Source organism: Palaemon carinicauda, chromosome 15 (assembly GCF_036898095.1).
Source record: "Palaemon carinicauda isolate YSFRI2023 chromosome 15, ASM3689809v2, whole genome shotgun sequence".
Taxonomy (NCBI): Eukaryota; Metazoa; Arthropoda; class Malacostraca; order Decapoda; family Palaemonidae; genus Palaemon; species Palaemon carinicauda.
In genome coordinates this window covers 140,056,202-140,070,856 of record NC_090739.1, presented here as the reverse complement: position 1 = coordinate 140,070,856, position 14,655 = coordinate 140,056,202, and positions in this window count along the sequence as shown.

Genomic DNA, 14,655 nt, shown 5'->3' with positions numbered 1-14,655 from the left:
TATTTCATTCCTTCATAATCTTTTGACCAATGTTTTTACTTTACCCTCTTCTTACTGCTATTTTTCACGTCCTCCTTCGCTTTTCTTTAACTGTGCACGCATTGACTTGCTATTATTTCATTCCTTCATAATCTTTTGACCAATATTTCCCCTCTTCTTATTGCTATTTTTTCACGTCCTCCTTCCTTTTCTCCTGCGTGCCCTTGGCCCTTCGGTTTAACACTTTAATGGTTCCCGCGAGAGGCAGCGGCTTAAACCAATTTTGAAGGACGATGCTCAAAAGATACTCCACGGCCTCATTTTTGTTTCTACTCTGCATAGGCGAGTGGTGGTGTGTTCTCTGGGAGAGGGGAAAGGGGGGGGGGGCGAGTAGGGAATCATTCCTATGATAATATATCTGTGTGAATTTAGAATTTAGTTCACGGCTCTGGAAAGGAGCGCGATGGACGAGGCCTCGGGGACTCATTCCGCCATAGATAATGTTTAAAGTACACCTTAACTGTTTTTGAAGTCCTCTGGAAATATATGCGCAGGACGTGTGGATATCTTTCGCACTCGCTTTTTTGCTCGTTTTCGGCTTTTCCTTTTGTGCATTAAGACGAAATAAATTTTTTTGCTCCAGTTTTGGGGAAACGCTAAGTAATGGGTGCTCTTAGCGCAGTGCTGCAATACTGTATCTTATATTACGTAGTGATGTTATGATGTTTTTTGGAAGTTCTTCGTTGAGGTCAGTGGTCAGCACATCTTCAGATTTACTGACCCGTTCGTCTTCTCGTTTGGCTGAAAGGCTGCCAAGGTCATCTTTGACATTTAGGGCTGTAATGTAGTTGCCTGAAATATATATGGTCTAGTTCGGCTTATTTCTATTTAATTATGGAAGTAATTGAAATAGAAGATTGTATTCGAATCATGGATCAACATTTCCAGATCTGAAATAGCATTTGTTTAAAACGTCCAATGTTATTCATATTTTTTACTCAAAAGTATTTACTACGGAAATATAACTATCTCACAAACACAGAAGACGTCCATGCATGTGTGCTTCTGCACATGCAAAATTTAATGCTGTCACTTAATTTTGACGTATGAGTCTGTCAGTATCATTGGACAAGAAAGTAAAAAGAAAATAGTCGTGTAGATGTTCATGTTTTGCTCAGTGATTTTTTGTAGAGTTTTGTCAGTGAAATCTTTACTGGAATGAATTCTCTCTCTCTCTCTCTCTCTCTCTCTCTCTCTCTCTCTCTCTCTCTCTCTCTCTCTCTCTCTCTCTGAAGTTTTATAAAAATCCGTGTAGATGTTCGTGTTTGGCTCAGTGAGTTTTTTGTACATTTTTGTCAGTGAAATCTTTATTGAAATTAATTTCTTTCTTTCTTTCTCTCTCTCTCTCTCTCTCTCTCTCTCTCTCTCTCTCTCTTTCTCTCTCTCTCTCTCTCTCTCTCTCTCTCTCTCTCCTTATAAAACGAACGGCTGCGTTAGAGACTACTGGAAAACGTTATCCAGGAGACATACGGAGTCCGCTGTTAAGAATTGTTGTAGTTGGCCGGAATTGAAACGAAAGAAAATTGACGAAGAAAGAGTTAAAAGGAGGAACGAATGACCAAAGACTCCTCGGTAAACCAAGAAGGGCCAGAGAGGAAGAGGAGGAGGAAGAGGAGGAAGAAGAAGAAGAAGAAGAGGAGGAGGAGGAGGAGGAGGAGGACTGATGGGGAATATTTCGGCCATTGATCCAAGGAGCTTGGAGGCTCGCACAACCCTGATGGTGGTCGTAGAGAGAGAGAGAGAGAGAGAGAGAGAGAGAGAGAGTGTTATCCTTTTACAATGAATGGTCATAATGTTTCCTTCTGTTAATTCGTTTATATTGAATTGAAAGAAATATTGAAAAATAGCCAAAGTTCCTCTTAATATTTTGTAATCTATTTTTGAACCGTTTCTTAAACTCCTCTTGTTTTTCCTTACTTCCTTTCCTCACTGGGTTATTTTCCCTGTTGGGGCCCTTGGGCTTATAGCATCTTGGCTTTTCCAACTAGGGTTGTAGCTTAGCAAGTAATATTAATAATAGCAGTTGAGAAAGAGAGGGAGATTTAAAGAACACAACGACTCAGTTTCTGACCTTGCCACAATAGCTCTTATCAGAGACGTAATTTTGAAAGAAATGCGCTGTGTCTGCGTTATCTGTAACCTGACTTGCGCGCACACGCGCACGCGTACACACACATACAAGTACGTGTAATATCTGCAATGGTACTGTCCATTACATGTAAATAATTATGTAAACAGGCGTTGAAAGAAGTGGACAATTAAAGGGTCATTGACCAAAGGTATTTTTTTTATTTTGTTCTGGTTATGTGGGGGTAACTCAGGTCACTGATAATGCATATTAGCAATTCTGCTTTAGTTGCACTGTTGAAGGATGAGGTTATTGAAGAGAAAGGAGGAATTACTGAGCCTTTAAAGAAAGTCTTGGGAGATGTGCAAGGTGAAAGAGAGAGAAAGAGAAAGAAAGACAGAGAGAGAAAGAGAGAGAGAGAGAGAATGGGAGGTGGAGTGTCAGAGAATAGGAGGAGGAGTCAATGTGCTGAAGAAGAGTCTGTTGATAGGCGGAGTGCCCGCCCATGTCCCACGCACCTGCGCTAACACGCCCGCCTTTCGGGTCCGCCCACTCTCGATCTCAAACAGCCAACACCACCACCACCACCGCCTCTCGCCCAAAACTCTCACTCTACGCACGCACTCACTCACATTCACTCTCGCTCTCACCATCTTTGTGCAACCACTGATGTTGCTGCTACTGTAAGCGTTAGGTCTTCTGGCTCTCATGCTGCAAACCGCTTCTTTGATGTGAGATTCTCTCTCTCTCTCTCTCTCTCTCTCTCTCTCTCTCTCTCGACTCCATATATTCCAAAGATATTTTTGAGCTGATCAGTTTTCTCTTATCCTAATGCACATTAACGCATAGGCATTCATCCAAGAATATGTATTCTCTCTCTCTCTCTCTCTCTCTCTCTCTCTCTCTCTCTCGGGACTCCTTATATTCCCAAGATATTTTTGAGCTGGTCAGTTTTCTTTATCCTAATGCACATTAACGCATAGGCATTCATCCAAGAATATGTATTCTCTCTCTCTCTCTCTCTCTCTCTCTCTCTCTCTCGGGACTCCTTATATTCCCAAGATATTTTTGAGCTGGTCAGTTTTCTTTATCCTAATGCACATTAACGCATAGGCATTCATCCAAGAATATGTATTCTCTCTCTCTCTCTCTCTCTCTCTCTCTCTCTCTCTCGGGGCTCCTTATATTCCAAAGATATTTTTGAGCTGGTCAGTTTTCTCTGTCCTAATGCACATTAACGCATAGGCATTCGTCCAAGAATATGTATTCTCTCTCTCTCTCTCTCTCTCTCTCTCTCTCTCTCTCAGTAGTCAGAATTCTCTCTCTCTCTCTCTCTCTCTCTCTCTCTCTCTCAGTAGTCAGAATTCTCTCTCTCTCTCTCTCTCTCTCTCTCTCTCTCAATAGTCAGAATTCATTTGCTACACCTGGAAGAATGGACTGACAATTCCCCTCAGTCCCTCCTCTCCCCTTTCCTCTCGATAACGAAAGGCCCTTTTTTTTTCAATTTTTTCCCCCGAGCGTTTTAAACCCGAAAATAGGAAAAAATTCTAGCCTGTACCGTCATGAATATTTGATTACACGGCGATATAAAAACTGAATTATTGCCTCGCGTTATATTTACTCTTATCAAAATGTGAACGGTGTTGCTACAGTCACATAACCGTCTGTACCTCCTGAATTCATTTTCTCTTTTCTGTTTATGGTTGTTTTTCATCAGAATTTTTAGGTATTTTGATAATGAAGAGGAGACAAGATTTTGTATGACCCTGTCTACCTTTCAGTAAAACCCGTGTTTGGTTTTCCGTTTCTGTTTCTATCCATGTTTGTTTTGAAGTTACCAATTTTTATTTGTGGAAATGAAAAAACAAGTTTATCAAATTTGGGCAATGGACATCATTCTTGAGAACGGTGTGTTGATTGATTTATCAAATAGAATGAAGGTTTTAACTACTAACTTCATATACGTCGGAAATGAGGTTACGCATATTTGAAGGGATTTTTCTCGACGCTATATGTATGTATGTATATATATATATATATATATACAGATGATAAATATTATATATATATATATATATATATACAGATGGATAAATATTATATATATATAGATATATATTATATATATATAGATATATATATATATAGATATATATGTGTGTGTGTATGTATATGTATATATATGTATATGAAAACACACATATATATTTATATATAATATAATTATATGTATGAATACAAACACACACGTGTATATTTCTTCAGTAGGTTTGTTCTTTGGGGCGCTTCACATCCATTGACTCTCCCAAAACAAACTGCTCAGCGCAAGTTTTAAAGCTGTGGTTTAGGACAGGCCAGTGTGACCTCCTCAACGCCTAGATCTCTTCCACTGAAGATGATCGAGTAAAATGAATTGTTACGCAAGTTTTCTGTGGGTTGTTTAGTATGTCGCAGTTGGTAATAAATTGTCTTTACTGGTAAGGGTAGAGCTATTGGTTTTCCAATGTTAAGGGCTGTTGAAGTAGTATGATAATATAGTATGATAACGTGGGATTGCTATACAGGATAAGGGATACGAATGGGAATAATTTATTTTAGTGTCCTTCGTTTAATTTATGTGTCCTTATTCATGCTCTTCGCACTCCCCAAGAGAGACTAGTTCACCAAATATTCAGCTGGGCTCCACAAGGCACTAGAAGAGTTGGAAAACCCAGGCCTACATGACTGAAGACTATGAAGTGCGAAATAGATGATAATGAATGGAGAAGTATTGATTTAAAAGCTCAAGATAGAGACGACTGGTGAAATACATATATTTAAAAACTCAAGATAGAGACGACGGGTGAAATCGAACCGAGGCCCTCTGCGTCAATAGGCGTAGGAGAGGTGATGGTGATGATGATGATGCTAATATCAGACCAGGGTGTTTTTAGTTGTCAACAGTACGGAGAAAATAGCTCCAAAAAAACTTACAATAATTTGATGAAATTAAATTTTAGGCTTTTGTGTTTCACGAAACTCCTTGTCCATTAACCAGCCTCAAGGACTTGGAATGCTATGCCATATAATAATTTGGTGCGTTGTGTCCTCAGAAAAAAATAAGGGGTTATTTTCATATCAAGACTAATTTTATGGGTGATTCCAGTTATTTTTTTTTTAAGTGAAAAGCTCTATAATAAATACGAATATATAATTTTTTCAAAAGTTTATTTTTTTTTTTTTACTAGCCCACTTATTGGCACCCATATTATTAAGTTTCTCATTAGAAGTACTCCGTTTTCCTCTTTTATAATAAATTATAATTAAATTTATTACGTAAGCCTATGAATTTCTTCATTAAATTGCCTCTAGAAATCTACCTCATGGATTCTTCCCATCTACTTTGATTTTTTTTCTTTAAATTACCGCATTCATCTGGTATTATTCCCCCCCCCGTATTTTTTTGAAAAGTATTTTTTTAAAGCCTAATCATTTTAAAACCCTTATTTTCTTTAAAACAATTTTTTTTTTGGAAAGCCTAATTTATTTTAAAGCCTAATTTATTTTAAAGCCTAATTTATTTTAAAGCCTAATTTTTTAAAGCCTATTTTTTTTGGAAAGCCTAATTTTTTTAAAGACTATTTCTTTGAAAAGCCTTTTTTTTCGAGTGTATGAGAACATACCGCTCGATCTACCAGGGGCGGCTGGGGGGTGGGTTAGTTTTCAGTTGTCCCGGCGCGTAAAATGATAATGGGAGCGGTATCCCTTTAGTTAATAGATAATTCGGCGGAAGTAGGTATTAGCGGTCCGCCGGCCCATCGGTTCTTTTAATAAATGTACATAAACTGACCATATTGATAACGAGGACAATGGCTAACGAGATTGACTGCTAAGTGAAATGGCGTAGCTCATTTAATGATAGCTTTATGATGAAGCAGTCTTGTCTGTTTAAACAGACGAGTGTTGTGTAAATGTGTTTACGGTGTGTTTGTATGTGTGTATGTATGTATGTGTGTAATATATATATATATATATATATATATATATATTTTATGCGTATATATACAAATTTACATAATCACATATATGCATACAGTATATACTGTATATGTGTATATACATATATATTATATATATATATATATATATATATCGTGTATATATACACATTTACATAATCACACTATATATATATAGAGAGAGAGAGAGAGAGAGAGAGAGAGAGAGAGAGAGAGAGAGAGAGAAAATCATAATAAAAAAAAGGGAGAGAATATTGCCTTCGTGTAAAACATGGGGAGAACTATACAAGACCCATTCCATGATTTTGCGTTCCCCTGGAAGGTGTGCGCGCACCGTCGATTTCATTACACCTATCCTGTCGTAGTGCCTGCATTGTTTTTAGGCCTGGCTGCTCTAAATCGCCGGCGCATAGCCTACGGGAATAATCCTTCGGAGGCAGGGTGGCCATCTGTTAAGGCTGTGAGCCCGTCGACTGATGAGAGGGGAGATCCTTGAGGGAAAGGGGTTTTTATAAGGGAGTGGTGATGCTTGGAGGAATATTATTATTATTATTATTGTTATTATTATTATTATTATTATTATTATTATTATTATTATTATTATTATTATATAGTAGATATTATTTTAGTGTCCAGCGTCCCTTTTGTCAATAGGTGATAGTTGTTAATAATATTGTTAGTTGGCGCTATTATTATTATTCATTATTATTATTCATTATTATTATTATTATTATATTATTATTATTATATTATTATTATTATTATTATTATAGTACATATTATTTTAAGTGCCCAGCGTCCCTTTGCCAATGAGTGATGGTTGTCAATAATGTTGTTAGTTGGGCCTATTATTATTATTATTATTATTATTACAATTTAAGCTACAACCCTAGTTGGAAAAGCAGGATGCTATAAGCCCAGGGGCTCCAACAGGGAAAATAGCCTAGTGAGGAAAGGAAACAAGGAAAAATGAAATATGTTAAAAAGAGTACCAACATTAAAATGAATATCTCCTATATAAACCTAGAATAACTTTAACAAAACGAGAGGAAGAGAAATAAGATAGAAAAGTGTGACCGATGTGTGTAGTACCGTCTGTCATCTTTGACGGTGCCGTTTGTATTATATGTTTATATTTTTCACAACTGAAGGAGAAGAAAGTGGGCTATAAATAAAGTTATATATGAAAATTATTTATATTTTTCACAACTAAAGGGAGACGAAAGTGGGCTATAAATAAAGTTATATATGAAGAATATATTTTTCACAACTAGAGAAGTGGGCTATAATTGAGGTTATGTATGAAGATTATTTATATTTTTCACATCTGAAGTAGAAATGGGCTATAAATGAAGGTATATATGAAGATTATATTTTTCACTAGCGAAAAAAAGTGGGCTATAAATGACGATTTGGTCTTTTATTTATTACGGAATCTGGAGTTAAAATCTCTTTTAAGTCTCGCATTCGAAAAAGCGGGAACAAAATTCTTCCAGCCAAAGTGACGATACAACAACGAAGAAAACTCTTTTGAGATAGGTACCCTATGTAATTAGGTCACTTTTTTTTTTTATACAAGTGACGAACGGGTTTGCATAAAATGGCCCAGGAACTGAGCGAGCGGAAGAACTTTGACTCCGCACGAGCGAGGGTGTAATAATTTCGGCAGTAGAATGGAAAGTAATAAGTGGGGGGACAAGAAATAATTTACCTTGTGGGATTTGCTTCTGTGGAATTTTGATGGGATCTTCCTGTGAACTGAGAGAGAGAGAGAGAGAGAGAGAGAGAGAGAGAGAGAGAATAGAAGATAATAGGAGAGAGTGAATAGAAGATAATAGGAGAGAGAAGGGAATAGAAGATAATAGAAGAGGAAACGAGAGAGAGAGAGAGAGAGAGAGAGAGAGAGAGAGAGAGAGAGAAAAGCAGCAGCAGCAGCCGGTCCTGTAGCAGCCTAAGAAATTACTATTTAAAAATGCATGGGGAGCGTCACATTGTTTCAAAAGTTGGTGTGTAAAGTCACGTGTAAGTAGTGCGGAAGTGTTGTGTGGAATGTTTTATACAAGAGCACTAATTACACTTGTGTTAGGACAAATATCTGTTGCTGCCTACATAATACTCTAGCCCTTTGGAGGGGGGGGGAGGGGGGGGGGAATCATCTGCAGGTAAGGACGTCACTTTCAGGAAATAAAGATGGTGTTTTAACGACACTTTTTTGTAGTCTTCATAAGGCTAGGCTTCTCCCTCTTTTTCTTTATATGTATAAAGGAGAGGGTTAAGGTGAAAAAAAAGAGGGGAAAAATGGGGGATGAGGGGATTTGAAGAAGGCGTTTCTGGGGGACACCCAGAAAGGAGACACCATCCATGTGCCAGGGGCTGCGCCTCCCTAAAAATTATGTACACAGGTTGCCTGCTCCGGGTTAACACAAAGGGTAGCATACTGCGGAAAGGCAAGGCGCTGCACGGGTGACATTTAACTTGGTAATGGTTGATGATGATAATATTTGTGAGCGCTCCCTCACCTCCCCCCTCCATCCTTTCCCCCACCCGACCCCTGCACGATATCTATTGACCCCCCCCCTCTCCTTGGTGTAGACAGAGTAGGAATTAGGGGTGTCCCCCCCTCCATGTTCGAGTATAGGTGGCAGGGAAGGGGCCACTTAGCAGGGTGATGGGTGTAATGAGGGTTGCGGGCGGCGGGCATCCTGCTGTCCTCCCCAGGGGCGCCGTGCTCCAGCAGGTTCCCCTGGGGTCGCCACAGGGCTCCGCCACGACCCCCTGCGCCTGCCCCGTTGCCTCTGGAATACCGAATCAGCCAAGGAGGAATTAGCTGTATGTGGCCTCGCAGCTGTTGATTTTGTGTAGCGGGAGGCCCTGGCCTCTTGTACCTGGTCTCAAAAAGCATGTATCTATGTGAGAGAGAGAGAGAGAGAGAGAGAGAGAGAGAGAGAGAGAGAGAGAATGTATAAGGAAATTGCAATAAATTTTGTGGATTCGGATTCTTCATTTTAGGGATGTACTACACACACACACACACACACACAGAGAGAGAGAGAGAGAGAGAGAGAGAGAGAGAGAGAGAAATTGGTGTTCTCTTTAAGAAAATTTATTTTCTAATTCTTTTTGGCTGCGATATACTTCAAGGGGGATTTTTATTCTATCAATTTTTTATTTTCTTGGAAATGTCACTGTTGCAGCTTTTTCTTTATTGTAATGGTTAAAATTATTTTTCTCAAAACTTCTTACTTACCAATGCTCGGCTAATTTTTTTTTTTCTTAATTCAGATTGCATTTTTAATGTAAATTTTGAATGTGGAATATATTTTGCGAAAGATTTTCACACTTGAAAATTTTTATTTCGTTTTTATTTTATTTTTTTTTAGCTCTGTATAGTACCCTTCTAAGTATTATCATCACTTAGTTTCACTAAATTGAAATTCTAATGGGAAAAATAACGTCTAATGTTTACTAACTGAACTGTATAGGTAAAAACTATTGCACTTCTCACCATGAAAGGTAATTACTAATCATGCGTAAATATTGATTGATTAATATTTTTATATAATTTTGCGTATTTTATATTTGCAACAGGACCTTTATTTATTAATTCACCCTTTATCATTTTGCGTATCTTATATTTGCAACAGTACATTTATTTATTAATTCACCGTTTGTCATCATTTTGCGTATCTTATATTTGCAACAGGACATTTATTTATTAATTCACGTTTTGGTATCATTTTGCGTATCTTATATTTGCAACAGGATATTTATTAATTCACCTTTTATCATTTTGCGTATCTTATATTTGCAACAGGATATTTATTTATTAATTCACCTTTTATCATTTTGCGTATCTTATATTTACATCAGGATATTTATTTATTAATTCACCTTTTATCATTTTGCGTATCTTATATTTGCAACAGGATATTTATTCATTAATTCACCTTTTGTTATCATTTTGCGTATCTTATATTTTTAACAGGACATTTATTTGTTAATTTCCCTTTCATTACTTTTGCGTATCTTATATTTGCAACAGGACATTTATTTATTAATTTCCCTTTTATCACTTTGCGTATCTTATATTTGCAACAGGATATTTATTAATTCACCTTTTATCATTTTGCGTATCTTATATTTGCAACAGGACATTTATTTATTAATTCACCTTTTGGTATTTTGTGTATCTTATATTTGCACCAAGACTGCCTTTTTGTCTAATATAAACATTTATTTTATGGGGATTTCTCATTAGCCAGATGGGCCTAGGCTTGGTCCATACGCATATGTGGCCAATGATAAGAAAATAATAATAATAATAATAGTTTTAGAATTCGCATTCAGGTTAGAGCGAGCTGTCGTAGTCGCTGGAGTTATGGCGACGCTAATGGAAGATAAGTAAGCATTGGACTGGTCTCCCGACGCTCATCTGACTTACAGGTCGAATACGCTTTGATGGACGGCTCAAGACACCACTCTCTCTCTCCCTCTCCTCTCTCTCTCTCTCTCTCTCTCTCTCTCTCTCTCTCTCTCTTCCGAGCGTCTTTCCTGGAGATAGCCTCCTGAGCTCCCCCCCCCCCACCCCTTTATTTTTACCCCCTTCCTCGAAAGATTATTGGCATCATTTCATCCGCTCATAATCGCCAGTATTACATGAAGCCAATTTACAGTTGTCGCTTCCCTTGTTTTTTTTACCTCTTTATTTATTTATTCTTTTTTTTTTTACGTTAGGTTTAAATCCGAACATTCTTGGTCATACATTTATTTATTTTAAAAATTCGAAGATATGTCTTGTTCTCGGTTTTAATCTTAATGCTACTATCTCAGGAGACGTCGGATCTCAGAATCAGACTTTTTTTTAAGCCATTCACATTTCCCTACAGATCTGAAAGCCGAATTACTATTCCATCCCGGTTATCTACGTATAGTAAATTCAGCCAGACGTTTCAGTATCAGGTTTGAGAAGCAATGGTCATCATCGAGGCATGGAAGCCCTTGGAAGTTAATTAAATTGAAGGAAAGCTTCAGACGTTTCAGTGCCTCCCCTCCTGCCATTAGATGCCAAGGGTTGTTTATGGGCCCAAGGAAACCTCCTCTTCCTCCTCCTCCTCCTCCCCCTCCTCCTAAGTCCTGTAAGTTGGAGATAAAGGTGAAGGATAACTTACAGGGACGCTAATTGGTCACTCCCGCGGCTTCTTCCTGTCGCTTAGGGCACCCTAGGGCCTGCTCCACCCTTCTTTTTAACTGAAGGGCGACCCGATGTCGTTTCTGCTTTTCTCTCGAAGATAGTACGTAAGGGAAAACGTCCTCACCTAAAATATTTTTATGCTAATTGCAAATTTGATTTTTTTTTTATTCAACTCGACGATGGTGTACAAGTAATCGTAATTTCTACAATTTGCATTAGAAAAATAACTTCATATGTAAGTCGGGAATTAATTCTTGGAAATTTATTATTATAGAAAAAATTTAATTTGTCATTGTATCAAAATTATTGAATTTTCTATAATTTACATTTGAAAAATAACTATGTAAGTCTGTAATTAATTCTTAGATTTTCATTATCATATATAAAAAAATATTTGTAGTTTTAGCAAAATTAGATTAATTCCCACAGATGTAAGCTTCAGGTTTTTCTACTTTTTATCCAGAAAGTAATATATTAAACTCTAGTCTCCAATAGCGAGGACTAACTATAGTAAATTCTTTTTTAGTGAGCAGGTTTGCACCTACTAGCAAGGGTGCCCTTTTAGCTCGGAAAAGTTTCCTGCTCGCTGATTGGTTGGACAAGGTTATTCTAACCAATCAGATAGCAGGAAAATTTCAGTTAAAAGGGCACCGCTGCGAGTCAGTGTAAATGCACCTCATTAAGAAAAATTGCGTATAGGGATGATTTACTTTTTACTTCATTTAGATAAAAATTTACAGTTCACGTCCCATCCTCTAGTTCGGGATTTATCTCCGGGTATCCTTGTAAACTACGAAATCAGGGCTAAAAATTCTGGAATGCGCTTAAATATAACTTTTCCAGCTTAGGAATTTAGGAATAGAAGTTCCAGTGTATTAGTAATTTGATTTTCATATCAAAATGAATCGGACATGAGACACATTGTGTAGTTACATTACTGATATTGTAGGGCGAGCCTGTATTTTTTTTTTGGGGGGGGGGTTAATTGAGTTATGGGCTGCACTGTTAGAAAACGTGTTTCTTAATCGAAAATTCTCCTTAAAATATACTGTTCTCAACCGTATTTCAGTAAAATACAGCAGGCAACCGTAATTTTACCTTGCTTTATTATAATTTACTGGTTGGTGACCGTAATATCTATCTTTTTACGTCAATACACCCGTTTTTAAAAAAAGGTAAAAATCCTGGAATAAATTTTTCCAGAAATTTACTTTTGTTTTTTTTCTAAATGCAAATTTTAAACAGTGTGTTTCGTAAGAGAGAGGTGTGTCAGGCTAGCGAGGTTTGTGAGACTGGCTGGCTTTCGTATCGCCGTATGCCACGGGGCCAGTCTGTCTGTATTTCATGCAAGTTTATTAAGGCTTGACACCTCGGTTCTTTGTAAGATTGTCTCCATCCCAGCGATGTGGCAAATATTTTTCGACACTTTATGACAAGGCGGGAATGCCCCCCTTGTGTCCACGCCATTGAATTCCGGCCCGAGGAGGTGGTGTTAGGTGCCCCAGCTTGTTTGGGGGAAGGGGTGGAGGGGGGCGACTCCGTCCTTGTACGCCCGCCCGAGGAATCGCAGAGCGGTCGGAATGGGGCGTGTTTATGGCGGTATGTGTCTTTCTGCTTCATTTGCCCGATTCATGGCGGGATATTTACTGTTTGGGAGTGAAATCCAACTCAAATATCCTAGGCATTAAGAGTCAAGAGTGAGGGATATGTGTTTGGAAGACCCACGAAGTCCCACGAAGTCTCGGCTAAAGGCGCAAATTGAATGTTATAGATAGCGGTTGTCACGTCCCTCAATCCCTCCTGAAGAGAGAGAGAACCGCCTGAAGTCGCGGAAGGGGGAGGGGGAGAGGATGAAGGGACCTGGGCCATTAATGGCGCCTTGGGAGTGTGTCAGAGTTAATCTTATTTATGACGTCCTTCTACTAATTCTTATCGTTTTGGTAATGGAAAAGGTCGTTCCTGTTTAATTTAAAAAAAAGCTTGTTCGATTGACCTTGTGCCGGGGCAAACCTTATATGAGAAAATCTCCCCCCCCCCCCCCTCAGTCCATAAGTCTCGCCATATATGTTTATTTGAAGTGTGGAAGTCACATATATTAGCTTCAGTATCAAACCTCCAGTGCCTTGGGTACGCTCTTCCGTCGCCCCCTTTTTTTTCGGGGTAGGGGGAAGGGGGTTGGAGAGTTCTTAAACACTCGAAAGTCGCTGTGGGCTTTCTTAGGCACGATCTTGCATTTGTTTGCTTGTGGCATTACTGGCTCTCAAGGTTACTTTTGACACGATCTTAGAGGATATTCTATTTTTAACAGAATTAATTTTTTTTTTTTAAGTCTAGTTCTTGTGAAACGCTGGGTTTTTATATTTGGTGATAATGTTTCTTAACATTTTCCTTGATCATAGAAATTAAATGTGTTAATTTCGTGCGTTATTTATTAATACTACGGGCTGGAAATATTCAACTGGGCCCCCCCCCCCCAAAAAAAAAAAAAAAAACTTACATCTGTATTATGCATATATATTCTGCTTTATCACTTAAGCACAAAATCTAATTCTATAGATGAGCTTTTTTTTTTTTTTTTGCTAACGGAATTTTGAAATACATATAATTTCCTCCTTGTCATGAAAATACATTTCAACATGAAAATTGTTCATTGGTCCTTAATCTTTGGCGTATCCGAAATTTATGTAGAAAATTTAATGTTTTTGCCTAACACTTACACGACCATTTGTCTACAAGACGACTCGAGATGCAACACCCCCTTCTCTCTCTCTCTCCTCATTCTCTCTCTCTCTCTCTCTTTTTATTTTCCAAAACTTCGTGTTAAAAAAACATTCTGTATTATGTATGCTTCCGCTAGAAATCTTTCAAATTCTCTCTCTCTCTCTCTCTCTCTCTCTCTCTCTCTCTCTCTCTCTCTTAATTTTTCCAATACTTCGTGTTAAAAAAACATTCTGTATTATGTATGCTTCCGCTTAGAAATCTTTCAAATCTCTCTCTCTCTCTCTCTCTCTCTCTCTCTCTCTCTCTCTCATAATTTCCAATACTTCGTGTTCAAAAATCTAACATTCTGTACTATGTGTGCCTCCGCTTAGAAATCTCTCTCTCTCTCTCTCTCTCTCTCTCTCTCTCTCTCTCTCTCTTTTTTTTTTTTCTTTTTTTTTTGTTTCCAATACTTCTTCAAAAAACAACATTCTGTATTTGTATGCTTCGCTTAGAAATCTTTCAAAATCTCTCTCTCTCTCTCTCTCTCTCTCTCTCTCTCTCTCTCTCTCATTTTTCCAATACTTCGTGTTCAAAAAACAACATTTTGTACTATGTATGCTTCCGCTTAGAACTCTCTCTCTCTCTCTCTCTCTCTC